General features: G+C 37.6%; 1 long non-coding RNA gene across 2 annotated transcripts; it reads left to right on the top strand.

The window, feature by feature from the left end:
• Positions 1-7,842: 7,842 nt before the first annotated feature.
• Positions 7,843-11,249, top strand: LOC128549167 (uncharacterized). 2 transcript variants are annotated; one of them, XR_008367497.1, is made up of 3 exons: positions 7,843-9,404; positions 9,835-10,059; positions 10,316-11,249. It is a non-coding gene; the product is annotated as an uncharacterized LOC128549167 (long non-coding RNA). The 2 variants fall into 2 exon arrangements; XR_008367496.1 differs by having other exon boundaries at positions 7,843-10,059.
• Positions 11,250-13,859: the final 2,610 nt, after the last annotated feature.

Raw genomic sequence — 13,859 nt, 5'->3', positions numbered from 1 at the left:
ATCGCATTTGCGTTTAAGCATTTTGAGATACAGGATAAAATTTATCTTAATTAATAGTATGCATTGTCTTCAAATCATTAATACCATGTGTGTCGATAGAACGCGGAAGTACGGAAATTATCACACTTCAAGGTGAGATATATTCTATATTTAATCGCACTGTATGATCATATCTATATAAATAGCGGAAAAAAGTGCGTTTAGTCCATCCATCACGCCTTCACTGCGTGTTGCGTACGCTCATATATATATATATATTGGAAACACAACTTTCGTATAATATAAACATACTTCAAACAGATGTAAACACAAAGAAAACTTGTATTTACTGAATATTAGTATTATAATCCGGCGAGAATGTCTGAGCTTCACAAGATTGATAAGGTAAAAAAAAAATATTATTAATGAGATTGTAACAGAAGAAAATTAACACTAGATATTTACAAAATGCATGCTTTGGATCAATATTTATAATAAATTGTTAAATAAATAGTTCAGATAATTAGAAAATATTGCAGTTCAATACATAGTTTTAAAACACAACATTTAACACTTAAATGCAGTCTATGCGTTAATATTGCTCTTCTTCCGTAATGTTGGCGATCTGTTTACTGTCTGCATTTATTTACACACATTTTGTATCTTTTTTTTCAGAGAATGGACTCTGGAATTGGCAATTTGGTCAACAATATCGGTAAGCATATTTGTATATACGAAAATATATACTAGTATTAGACAATTTTAATTTTAAATTTCAGTACGTATTTTTCCCAAATATTTACATTACAATGACTAGTTCCTAACAAAATCAGCCATTTCGACAATTCAGTATATGTTAATACAACTTGTAGTTTCATTTTCAACAATCGGTTGTTCATATTTATTACAGAAGAACGACTACCAAAGGATTCCAGCTCTGAAGACTGGTTGATTCCGTTAGCGCTTTTCATTGGGGCTCTCATGGTTGTGGTTGTTGTTGTTGTGTGGGTACGTTGGTGCATCTCTCGCAATAAATACAAGTACCTGAAAAACAATGTCAATGCTGTCCACGGACAACCAGTCTGAAAAATTTCATCGTTAACAGCTTCTTCTCTTCTCTCTCTTTGCCGAAGATGTACGTAGCTTCTATTTAAAATCTCGCTTCAAACACAGACGGGAGAAAGGAAACGAAAGAAATACAAAGACTGCAAGCCCGCCCCATATTAAAAGTTTTGACTAGCTCAAGACAAATGAATACAACAGACAGTCGTATGTTAGAGGTGTGAATTTCTAGTGCTTTGTCTTCTGTTGTTGTTTTTTTTAACTCTTTCCTTGTACAAGCATATAATGTAAATTCATAGTTCATTGAGTACGCGACACAAAGTTGTTCGTTGATACAAAGACTGATTTCATGACAGTCATACATATAATTATGAACAAGCTTAAAGGGCAAGAACAATACTATTTGAACAACAAATACGGAACAACAAATACATATGCGACGATGCGTTACACATTCAGTCGAGGTGGGCCACTGTGGGAGGTTATAGTATTTTATATAAATGTAAACTTTGTATAAAAAGAAACCATGTACAGGTACAATGTATATACTATAATAGACATTTATAATACGAATATTGCATGTAATTAGTAATTTCGTAATAAAATACAAAGACATGATTCTGTGTTACGTATTTACTGTCAGATAATTCGATCTACATGTAGAGTTATTCCATGAATAAGTTTTACTTTCCGTTCTATAATGTAACAGTTATTGAATGGGATAGTGGTCCGTTATTACATAGATTAGGTGTTGGAGTTTAAAAGATTCCCTCTGATGATACCGACCAGGACACTGAAGATTAAAAATATCAGACGTATCGCAATACGAATGTATGTCTAACAATTTAGCTGTTCCAATTCCCTTTCCCAAACTAGATCAGCATTCAGAGAGTCTGTTCCTATAAAGCCATTGCTAAATGAAGCAGAGACTATCAAGCGTGTCCTAAAGCGTGCTCTAAACACGAGACTATCAAGCGTGTCATAAAAACGCGGCTATCAAGCGTGCCCTAAACACGAGACTATCAAGCGTGTCCTAAAGCGTGCTCTAAACATGAGACTATCAAGCGTGTCATAAACACACGGCCATCAAACGTGCCCTAAACACGGGACTATCAAGCGTGCTCTAAACCCGAGACTATCAAGCGTGCCTTAAACACGAGACTATCAAACGTGCCCTAAACACGAGACTAACAAACGTGCTCTAAACACGAGACTATCAAGCGAGTCCTAAACACGAGACTATCAAACGTGCCCTAAACGCAAAACTATCAAGCGTGCTCTAAACACGAGACTATCAAGTGTGTCCTAAAGCGTGCTCTAACACGAGACTATCAAGCGTGTCATAAACACGCGGCTATCAAGCGTGCCCTCAAACACGCGGCTCACAAGTATTTAAGCTTTGTCCAGAAATTGGGATAGAACCGCTATGTGTGAAACAAGAATATCGTTCAAGGAAACATATGCAGGGATTAACCCGTAAACACAGCTTAAGTCAGAATTTTACTTCCTAAACAAGCATGAATAAATCTTTGTTTCGTTCTAAATATACGACATGCATTATCATATTGAACGATTCAAGGCTATTGGCCTAGAAATTAATTGACTAGCAAACACATGTTTGAAAATGTATTACCTCGACTTTTTCATATCAATGCCAACAGTGCTGCAAAAAATAAATCAAATCAGTAACAGTTGTCCCCAAAGTCTGTTTTAGTGACCACGAGTATATTTTCTTTACAAGAGACGTTTTCGCAACGAAAACACGCATAAACTGTAATAAACAGGAGTGCTAATGGTGTTCCTCATGGTACTCTGGTTTCGTCCTCAGACCATGTGTTCACGATTTCATGCAGTTTGGTTTGTATCATTTTCTGTTACAAGTGTGTTCCTGTGATTATCTCGTGGGTAAGGGATTCACCGGGTAGAGAGTAATAATTTTATTTGAACCATCCTGTTATATAAAAAGTTCAAACGTTGTAGGGTTTGGCGCCATATGGTAGATGTTAGAAAATAATATTCGGCGCTTATAAACTTGTGCAATATTTCCAGTGCTGGCTTTCCCGTTGGCGGTTCAAGGATGTTCCTTTTTTCGTGTATGTTTATACTAAGTTGTGTACATATGCTCAGCCGGTGTGTACTTTTATATCTGACACAACGACATCTTTTAATTTGGAAATATCTAAAAACAAATACAACAAATTTGTCTTATTGTAAAGAATGACCAACACAGTATTCTTACTATAAGTATATGTTTATTATATGAGTGCGCCTTAACAACTGCTGAAGCAACATCCCAAACTGGGTGTGTATAAAATATACGCATGCGCTGTGAGTATACTACATTATCTACATAATGATACATCTCCCCTTTTGGCAAAGAACAAGGAACACAATTTCTGAAAGCTAAAATAAAATAAATCAAAATATTCCAAATTTACTATAACGTAAAATTTCTTTCATAAAGTCTGTTTCTCCATGAATGACATATTTTTGCTATCAACACTTAATTATCTCTGTTCATTGTTTACATAGCACGCGTGTTCCGCTATCTAATGTTATCATATTACATTGTTTCAATTAATCTTGTCGGAGGTTTAACTGCCCTGCCAGATTTACTCATATATGTTTTTTCGCTTGCTTCACTATCTGACCTTTTATTGTTTTTATCAGAGAATTGTGAAATACAGTCAGAATTTTCTTGAGGCGCCGAAAGGTTGTTATTTTCCACATTTTGCATGTCAACATCAGGTATGCACTCTTTTGATTCATTGGTTTGTAACAAATGCCTCCTATTGCGACGATATGTGTTACCGTCAGGTGTTTTAACAGAGTATGACCTATCATGGTGTTTTTGCACTACTACTGCAGGACTCCAATTTTTATTTGCTTGCTGAATTCGTGCCGAATCTCCTATTTCTAATGGTGGTAAATGCTTGGCTGTCATATCATAATACACTTTCTCCCTTTCCTTGTTTGCTGACAATTTCTCACGAATGACCTTGTGTGAGATTTGCCGGGGAAGTAATTGCGACTTAGCAACTGGCAACACTGACCTAATTTGACGTTGGAACATAATTTCACTGGGTGAAAACCCTATTTTTAAGTTTTGTAACCCTATATTCTTGTATTCCTATCATTGGGTCGGTGCCTGATGCTCTGGCCTTCGTGAAAATGCGCTTGCAAATTTTCACGTACGCTTCCGCAAAACCATTACCGGAGCTGTGGTAAGGACTTGTGGTCTGGTGTGTAAAATCCCAGAGCTTTGCAAAGTTTGCAAACTCATGAGATGCATAGCATGGCCCATTATCAGATACTACAATTTCTGGTATGCCAAATCTAGCAAATATGCCCTTGAGCCTACTTATTACTGTCGAACTTCTACAGTTAGGCAGCTCTTTGACCTCAAAGTAATGTGAATAATGGTCAGCGACTATCAAAAAGTCTTTGCCATTGAACTCAATAGGTCTGTGCCAACTACCTGCCATGGGTTATTCTGGAACTTGGGTTGTAGACAAGCGGTTCTTTCTGGTTTGAGTCTCTGTGTTGCAAACATACAGGACATTTCAGAACGAGATCTTTAATTTCTGGGTGATTCTAAGCCAGAAAACAATATCACTTGCTCTATTTATTGTTTTCTCTATTCCCATATGACTTGAAGAATGTAGTTTTGATAACAAGTCTGCCCTAAGTGATTTAGGAATAACAATTTTGTGACCCTTCATGATTACCCCATCCATGACGGTAAGCTCATCCCTATAATTCCAGAAATCTAGCAGTTCTGACTTGCAGTGATTTCTTTCATCAGGCCAACCTTCAATAATGACTTGCTTCAGGGACAAAAGTTTTTCGTCCCTGTCAGTATTGACCTTGATTTCTTGTAATTTCCGGTCACTTACCGGTAAGCTTCTTTTGACCATATTAACCTGGACTTCTACAGTTTCCGTCAGGGACGGATCTGTATCCTTTACCGGAAATCTAGACAAAGTATCTGGTAAAGGAATCTGAGTTCCCTGCCTATAAGTGACATCTATATCATACTGTGAAATGTTTAAGAGCAGCCGCTGTAACCTAACAGGTGCAGCAAATAAGGGTTTCTTACATATAGCTATCAATGGTAAGTGGTCTGTAACTACTTTGACTTTTTTCCCATACACCCACTGGTGGAATTTCTTCAAGCCAAATACCAGTCCAAGACACTCTAACTCAATCATAGCATAGTTCATTTGGCTTGGCGTAAGACTTTTACTGGCATAACCTATAGGTCTACCTTCTTGAAGGAGTGTGGCCCCAAGTCCTGACCTACTTGCGTCGGTTTGCAACTCTAAGGGTTTGGCCGGGTCATAGAAAGCAAGGACAGGAGCTTGCGTTATGATATCAATCATCTGATCATAAGCTTGCTGCTGTGATTCACCCCAGCGAAATTCTACATCTTTCGCCAATAATTCTCGTAAGGGCAAAGTGACCTCAGATAGCCTAGGTGCATATCTAGCGAGATACTGACTCATGCCAAGTACCGTTTCGAGTTGTGACCTATTTTCCGGGATAGGCATTTCTCGAATTGCAGACACCTTGTCTGGATCTGGGCTAAGACCTTGTTTAGATATCACATGACCGAAATAACTAATCTGGGACTGCCCAACCTCCAGCTTATCTGGATTAAGGCGTATACCTTGTTCTAGTGACCTTTGGAGCACTGCTCTCAAATTCGCATCATGCTCCTCCCTTGTTTTGCCATATACTAAAATATCGTCTACTATGGCAGCTACCCCTGGGAGACCTCAAATATTTCGTCTATTTTCTTTGGAACAGATCCATGGCAGACGAAATACCCATTGGAAGCCTCAGATACCTGTACCTCCCAAATATGGTATTGAATGTAGTCAACATGGAAGACTTCTCTGTCAAATGCATGGCCCAGTAACCTGACCTAGCGTCTAATTTTGTAAAAAATGTAGCACCGTTTAGCTGGGGAAGTATGTCATCCAGTGTTTTCGTCGGATGATAAGGACGTTGAATGTTTCTGTTCAAGTCACCCGGATCAAGTACAATTCGCAAGTCACCTGATTTTTTCTGTACTGTCACCATTGAATTGGCCCACTCAGTAGGCTCACTTACTTTTGTAATGACCCCCAATTTCTCCATCTTATCTAGCTCCTTCTTGCATTTATCTCGTAATGCGACAGGAATCCTACGTGGAGGATGAACCACAGGTTTAGCATCATGTTTCAGATAAATAGAACATTGCCCTGGAATAGAGCCAATGCCCTTAAAAACCTGGGAATATTCATTCAGCACTGCTGTTTTGTTAAGCGGGGAGGATACATAATTGGAAGTGACAGCATGTGCGAGTTTAACTAGGCCAAAATCTATGGAAGTCTGAAAACCAAACAAGGGTGGTGACTGGGTGTCTACTACATGAAATTCTACATACTTGGTCTGTGCAGAAGGTTCATGGGTACACTGCAGGGTAATGGAACCTAGACATACTAAAGGGTTGCCATTATAACCTGTGAGCTTCGTTACAGAGGAACAGAGTGCGGTTTTTACACCTAATTGTTGCAATGCAAAATGAGGTAAAACATTCACCTGTGCGCCAGTGTCTATCTTGAAAGAAATTTGTTTCCCAATGAGGTCCAGTTTTAATATCCACAAATGCCTGATTGCACATCTTGTCCACAGCACTAATTACTGTATCAATGTAAATATCCTCAGATGAATCATCAGCCCTCACTTCATTGACACGTTTACTCCTGCACACCTCGCGTAGTGATTCCATTTTTTACAGTTTCGGCATTGCACTCCCTTCGCCTTACACTGTTTTGTCCCCATGGAATTGACCACAGTTTTGGCACGATTTGTGCGCGACATCGGGCTTGTTTTCCGTTGATTTCCGCGACCCGCCTTTGCACTTTATATCTCGTTTTCTCGATTCCTCTTTTTTGTGAGTAGTTTTCCGTACAAAGTTAATAGAAGACGATTCTTGCATGTTATTCATTTGCTCTTGTGCATATTCTACAGTTTGACATATGTCAACAGCTTTCGCCAATGTTAGTTTCTCACCTACTGTCAAAAGCTTCTCTCTAATTTTGGACGACTTTACACCGAACACGATTCGATCTCTAATCAAATCTTCCTTGTACGCTTCGCCATAAGAACAGTCATTTGCAAGTATCTTAAGTCGTGTGATGAATTGTTCCATGGTATTTTCACCTTGCACTTCATTATTAAATTTGAACCGCGCAAATACTGGGTTTGATTTCGGCTGAACGTGTTTTTCAAATGCGTCGGCGGTAGCTTTTACTGATTTTTTCTGATCAGCTGTCAACACTAAAGTTTTATAAATTTCTCTTCCTTTTTGTCCCATCCATAGGAGCAAGTATGTGATTTGTACTGGTTCATCTTTCCCCTTTAACGGACCCTGGAATATCAATTCCGCGTGACCTCTAAAGGTTTTGAATGTTTCCAACAAATTCGGACTGTCCCAGTCCATTGTAGGCGTCGGTACACCGGTTAAATCCATTATTTAAATCCGATACACTATATGCACTATATGCACAATGATTGTTAATAATCCTGACAAATGCGGATGTATTAAAATCGTTAATTTTCTGACACCATGTCTTATTGTAAAGAATGACCAACACAGTATTCTTACTATAAGTATATGTTTATTATATGAGTGCGCCTTAACAACTGCTGAAGCAACATCCCAAACTGGGTGTGTATAAAATATACGCATGCGCTGTGAGTATACTACATTATCTACATAATGATACAAAATTGACCAAGTTTTGGTTGTTCACTGATATTATTGATGTAATTTTCATCTAAAATGACTGATATCCTATGAGCAATATTTACATTCACCTCAAAATTCATTCCTTGTATACAGGCATAGTATTTGCCGTTCCATTAGGTATAAACCAATGTATAAACCGGTTTTCAGATTTCTGCCCGCTTAATAAATTTTCATTTACTCGAACTGCTGGTACCGTCGGCATCTACTCAACTTTATATGTAACCACAAAAAGCGAAGTAGTAATAAATTAGAAACAGCATAGTAACAACTGAAAATCCCCTTTATTTACCCTGTCCATGTTCGACACGACTGATTATCAGTTTTTGTCTTTGCGACCAGTGCAGATCATGATCAGCCTGCACATCTGTACAGTCTGATCATTATCTGCACTGTTCGTCATTCAGTCAGTATCTTTTTGGTAAGCACTCCTTCTAATAGTTAATGGTACTGTCTAAATTGAAAGATGGACAGGTTCATTATAGAAATTTAGCATGGTATGGGTAAATATGCATCCGTTCTTTTGCCAATACTTTATCAAACGTGCATTTATGTCGCATTCTAACCAGTTGTCGTGCAAATGCCGTTCACATACTGACTTCCAACGCCCATTCTAATACAAGAAAATTACTGTAGTTAAACCCACTGTTCCTCCGATGGCCTCGCTGAAGACCCATTGCTACAAATGTTATGTATACACTAGCATTTTTAAGAGATTTTTTCAAAATTTTGAAAAAAAAAATCACAGGTTTATGATTTCAACACACTTTAGATAGCTTTATTTAAGGGTGATAAAGAAAGTTTAGTGAAAATATGGGATGCAGCATTTGAGGTCGTTGGGAGGTAAAGGTATGGTAAAATAAATCAAACTCGGTCTCGGAAAGAACGTGAATAATTTAGTAACGAATCATCAAGGTTTTCGTTGACAAATATTCATATTTACCTTACAAACGAAATTCCATATAACTCAGATATCTACAAACTATCGTTCAATTTTGCGTCACTGTCGTCCGACGGGTTTTCCAGAAATTCTGGCTTCCCATAGCAATATATTGACTCACATGTGACGATTTGTCAAAGCAGCTATCGTAACCCAACAAACAAGGCTGTGAATTACAGTGTAACAAAAAAAAAAAAAAAAGGAATGGAGACTAATACTAGCCGAACAGAGGTATTTTTACTGTATTCAATGACATGTTTTTTGTCTTAGTTCAGCAGCTCAATTATCCGCGCATTCCATTGATTACTCCAGTCTGCACGAACAGCGTTCTGGAATGTTAGACAGAACAGTCATCTAATAAATAATTTCTATATAACAGAAAATCAAGTCTTACAGGTTTGGGAACCATAGCAAAATTCACTATTTTACTTCATTCGACTGCAATAACAGATTTAGAAAAATGTACTAGGACGTAAACGGAACATACGGCTGGGTTCTATCACGATACGCCCAATTCTTGCGTTGGAATTGGGAATTACAGCTGCTTAGAAGTAGATCTAATTCGTACATACTCTCTCTTCGATATTTTTTTTCAGAAGCTCACGAGCTGGGTTTACCATCTGGAAGGTAAGTGTGGTGTTACAATATATCTGGTTTATTTTACATGAATTCCAAGTATATATTATACTAGTATACCGATTAAACTAGGTGTCTCGAATTCAAAGGGTCCGAGCATTTTACTTTTTTTTCTTAGAACGACACATTCGCTGTTGCTGTAGCCTCGTGTGCGTGCACGTGTAAATTTGACAAAAACTTTATATTTACATTGTGAAGAGTACTAAGCAATTTGAAAATGTCTTTTGGTAGTTTTTATTTTTATGTCTTTGTCTGCCTCAACTTTGACGACACTACCAGACAGTTTTACACCAAACTTTACAAGACTGAACACTGCCAAACCCACTTGTGCATATCGTCGGCATTTTCCGATTTGATTTTCTGCTGAGTTATGGCCGTTGATTCATCAAATTTTATGATGTTCTGGCTACTTCTCTTACAGTACTGGGCAGATTTCCACAAAACCTTACAGGAATGATCAGTGTCGAGCCTCTGTGCATACTCGAGGCATTTTCCAGTCCAGTGATGATTTTAAGTAGACTTTTTTATATTCTACCTTGTCCCAGCATGTGACGATTTGTCAAAGCAGCTATCGAAACCCAGCAAACAAGGCTGTGAATTATTGTGTAACAAAAAAGAAATGGAGACTAAAACTAGCCGAACAGAGGTATTTTTACTGCATTCAATGACATGCTTTTCATTACCTCCATTTATGCCTCTGTAAATGTTCATGTGCGGTATTGAAAGTAGCGCTTTTCTCACCATGTAATTATGTGTAACATCTCTTTGGATGGCTGTTTCATCTGTTTTAACATAAAATCTAAAGCCTTATGGAATTTCAAACTTACCTTTCAGTTTTATGAATTAAACTCTCAGACATAATCAGATGTAAGTGTTGATAGCATTTTCATATTCTATTTCAGACAAAGACTTACCAGAAAATGATTGGATTATACCACTGCTTGCTACAGCCTTTGGAATTGCAGTAATTGGCGGAATCATAAAGTGCATTCATTTCTGCATACGTGGAAACCAAAAGCCAACTAAAAAACCACAGCCTGTTTCTGTTTGAGTAATAAATTGGATTAATTCCACCACAAACGTGTTATAGCTAAGCCTGGTAACCTTTTTTAAGTTTGTGCTAGTGGTGGCTTGACTTTCTACGGGACCAAAATGCTTCGGAGAAGTACATGCTATGGCGATGACTTTATGTTCTGTACAAAAATATGTTGGCAAAAATGCTGTTTTACCTATATTCAAGAGAAATGCAGCAATATTTTTCCTTCTATATAAAGTACCGGTAAAAGGACCTTTTCCCAATTTAAAAAAATGATTTTTTCCCCAATTTCCATCAAATTATTCTCAAAAAGACAAAGGAAAATGATCAAATTATTCATTGGTTTGGCAATTTATTGACTTGTACGCAAAATAGATCATAACTTTGCCAATATTTAGTTTAATGATTGCTTGCAATTTTATAAGTACAAGCCTATCTGGGGCATTTATTACTGTAACTGATGACTAGAAAAACAGAATGAAACCAACGATTCCTGAATTGAGAAAAAATGCAGCGATTTTTCCCAGTTCAGTCGGTACCGGACCTTTTTTGACAAAAAAAAAAAGGAAATGCTGGAATGTGTAATGCTGCTAATTTTTATTGGAATATCATAAAATTCTTTATTCTAAAAGGTTTCATATTGCAATCCAGCGCATAGTTTTTTATAGCAATATGTTCATTTTCAGTATACTATTTCATAACGTTGCAGTTATTTTCTATTTGGAAAGTAAAACCTGTTATTTTAGTGTTTGTGATGTAAGTTATATCTCTCTAATTTATTGTATGGTAAAATAAAATCAGATTTAAATTCCAATGTCTTGTTTAAACAAGAGGGCAAGATGGCCCTAGGACGTTCACCTGTGTAACACGCTATAACAGTGTTAACATGTTTTACCTAGTGATACATGGAAACATATATTCTGACCAATTTTCAGTAAGACTGGACCAAAAAACGTGGCATCTTGAGTGTAAACAAGCATTTACTTTGATTTGACCTAGTGACCTAGCTTTTTACCCCACATGACCAAGGTACAAACTTGTCCAAGACTTCATAAAAACAAACATTATGTCCAAAATTTATGAAGATAGAATAAAATATGTGTCCCCTAGGGTGTAAACAAGCTTACTGATATGACCTGGTGACCTAGTTTTTGACCCCACATGACCCAGATAAAAATTCATATGATATTTCATGCAGACAAACATTCTGACCAAAAGCTTCACGCACATCATATGAACAAGAGTGTTAACAGGCTTTTCCTTTAATTTGACTGGGTGACCTAGTTTCTGACACCACATGAGCCAGTTTCAAACCATCAAGATAAACATTCTGACCAAGTTTCATGGAAGATAGGGTCATAAATGGGGCCCCTAGGTTGTTTACAAGCTTTTCCTATTACAATGTATTTGACCTGATGCCCTAGTTTTTGACCCGACATGACCTAGTTTCAATCCAGACCTACAGATCATCATTCTGTGCAAGTTTGTATCAAATCAAAGCATAAATGAAACCTCTATATGGCTGAAAAGGCCAAAATAAATTTTTTGCCCCTTTCAGGAGCAGTAACTCTAGAACCCATGATGGAATCTAGCCAGATGTCGAAAGGAACCCAGCTCTTATTGTGACTTATTTTTTTTTTTATTTAATGGCGCATCGCCACATGATAGGTCATATGGCGACTTTCCAGCTTTAATGGTGAAGGAAGACCTCAGGTGCCCCTCCGCGCATTATTTCATCACCAGTAGGCACCTGGGTAGAACCACCGACCTTCCGTAAGCCAGCTGGATGGCTTCCTCACATGAAGAATTCAACGCCCCAAGTGAGGCTCGAACCCACATCGATGAGGGGCAAGTGATTTGAAGTCAGCGACTTTAACCACTCGGCCACAAAGGCCCCTTTATTGTGACTTAAGTTGTGTGTAAGTGTGGTTAAAACCAAATATAAAATGTCACTTCAGTTGTGTTCACAAGGTAAAAATTACTAAATTTTGGCTCTTTTAGGGGTCAGTCAGGGGCTGTTACTCCGGAAAAGATTCATCATGGAATCCAAGATTTATTGTTGTTGAAGATATTTTGCAAGTTTCTATCAAATAAACCATATACACTCAACAAAATTCCTAATTGGTCAGTTTATATTGTATTACTATTTTGTTTGTATTCACACGAAATTTCACGTACCGACATTTGAATAGGTACTGCAGCTAATTATTGATTTATTATTGGCCACTCACAGCCAAAATAACCGCATTAAGCGTATTGACTAACATTACATATTTTGCAAGTGCAGGGCATGTGCACCAACATTCACGTGTGAGTTTACACTTTTGGCATTACTGACGAAAGTCCTACTAGAAAAATACGTATCATGGTGAAATTGACACAAAAGCAACGCGATCGAGCTGTCGGAATGTTGCTAGCCAGGACACATTTACGACATGTGTGTAATTATGTTTGCAATTTCAAAGGAATTTTGATATAATTTGTTTGTAAGTGTTACTTTGATGGTTATTTCCATTTTTAACCTTATTTCTGTTTACAAGAACCTTCAATCGTTGGTTATGTACCATCCACGCTCTTTTGGCAAAATCTAACCCAAGGACAATTCATTGAAGTGACCGGTTTTGAGCTTTGTTGCAAAATTCCGAGAGCCCGGGCGCGTTGCTCTTGTGTTAATTTCACAATGAAATGTTTTTTTCTAGTAGGACTTTCGTCAGTAGTGCCAAAAATGTTCACTAACAAGTGCATATTGGTGCGCATGCCCTGCACGTGCAAAATATGCAATATTGGTCAAAACGCCTAATGTGATTACGCGGGGCGTGAGTCGGCCAATAATAAATCAATAATTAGCTGCAGTACCTATTCAAATGTCGGTATGTGAAATTTCTTGTAAATACATGCATCATTAACAAAATAGTAATACAATATAAACTGACCAATTAGAAATTTTGTTAAGTGTATTAAGTCTCTATATGGCTGCAAAAGCCAAAATAGCAAATTTTGTACCTTTAAGGGGCCATAACTCTGGAACCCATAAAAGGATCTGGCCAGTTTTCGAAAGGAACCGAGATATCATGTCAATACAACTTGTGTGCAAGTCTGATTAAAGTTGATTGCAAAATGTTGTCTCTATCGTGTTCACAAGGCAAAAATAGCAAATTTTGGCACTTTAAGGGGCCATAACTCTGATACCCATGATGTGATCTGGCCGGTGTTCGAAAGGAACCGAGATATTATGCCAATACAAGTTGCGTGCAAGTTTGATTAAAGTTGATTGCAAAATGTGGTATCTATTGTGTTCACAAGCCAAAAATTGTAAATTTTGACCCTTTATGGGGCCATAACTCTGGAACCCACGATGGGATCTGGCCAGTTTTCGAAAGGAACTGAAATATTATGCCAATACAAGTTGT

This window comes from Mercenaria mercenaria, chromosome 15 (assembly GCF_021730395.1).
Source record: "Mercenaria mercenaria strain notata chromosome 15, MADL_Memer_1, whole genome shotgun sequence".
Taxonomy (NCBI): Eukaryota; Metazoa; Mollusca; class Bivalvia; order Venerida; family Veneridae; genus Mercenaria; species Mercenaria mercenaria.
Note: the sequence above shows the minus strand (reverse complement) of the source record. Positions and strands in the feature narration are given on the sequence as shown.